Raw genomic sequence first — 1,367 nt, forward strand, 5'->3', positions numbered from 1 at the left:
AAAANAAAAAAAAAACAAAGCCGAGGTTCTGCAACCATCGACCCCCAGAAGTTGTTTCTAACGAGTCAACGTTGTAGTAGTCCGAGAAGCTCTAATTCAAATCACAGGTATATGAACATGGTTAATTACATTGCTTGAAATTAGTGACATTTTCCTTCATGACGCAGACGAAACAAAAGAGCTATTTCTGTCATGTTAATCTCTCTCAATGCTATGGAACTGTCTATAATTACTTTCCTCCTCAATCTATGCTAATGATCAATGGCGACTCTTGGACAAAGACACAAAGTCACTACCAAGTCCTCATGCACAATCAACAATAAATTAAGGAGGGTACTTCTAAAACTGACGGAACTCGAAAATCTCAATCAGATTAGTTCATACGAGTTTCGCTTTAAACCGGATCTAAAGACTTTGCCATGTGAACATCAACAAAAGATGCCTACTTAGATCTTTGTGCCCCTTTGTGGGTCTCGACGGCCCCTTGGCTGGTCTGGGCCCTTAAGCGGGTCTCGGTTGTCCCCACGTAGGTCATGGCGGGTCAAGGGGTCCCTTGGCAGTCCTAAACGGGTCTCGGCATCCCCTTGGCGGGCTTAGGTGGGTCAAGGCAGCCCTTTTGGGGACCTAGGTGGGTCTCGACAACCCTTTGGTCGGTCTAGGCGGCTCCTAAGCGGGTCTGGGCGGTCTTTACGCGGGTCTAAGAGGGTCAAGGCGGTCCTTTGGAAGGGTCTAAGAGGGTCAAGGCGGTCCTTGGCGGCCCTCGGCGGGTTAAGATCGCCCCTTAACGTCCATAGGCGGTCTCGGCAGCTCCTTGACGGGTCTAGGCTATCCCTATGCTGGTGTAAATAGTCCCCATGAGGGTATAGGCAGCAAATTGGCTGCCCTAGGCGGCCTCTAGGTGGGTTAAGGCGGTCCTAGGTGGGTCTTGACGGTCCTTTGGCTGGTCTAGGCCCCTATGCGGGTCTAGGTTGTCTCTACGCTTGTCATGGTGGGTCAAGGTAGCCCCTTGGCGGCCCTAGACGGGTCTCAGCAACCCCTTGGCAGGCTTTGGCAGGTCAATGGAGCCCCTTCGCGAAGCCTAAGCGGGTCTCAACAGCCCCTTGACGGGTCTAGGCGACCCCTAAAGTGGTCCCTACGCGAGTTTGGAAGGGTCAAGGCGGTCCCTTAGAAGGTCAAAACAACCCCTGGCGGCCTTCGGTAGGTTAAGACCGTCCCTTAGCGGCCCTAGGCTGTCTCGGCAGCCCCATGGTGGGTCTAGGCTGTCCTTAAGCGGGTCTAAATTAAACAGTCCCCACGCGGGTCTAGGCGGCCCATTGACGGCCCCTAGACGAGTCTCAGCGACCTCTTGGCTGGTCTTGGCCCCCAAG

This window comes from Fragaria vesca, linkage group LG3, assembly GCF_000184155.1.
Source record: "Fragaria vesca subsp. vesca linkage group LG3, FraVesHawaii_1.0, whole genome shotgun sequence".
Taxonomy (NCBI): Eukaryota; Viridiplantae; Streptophyta; class Magnoliopsida; order Rosales; family Rosaceae; genus Fragaria; species Fragaria vesca.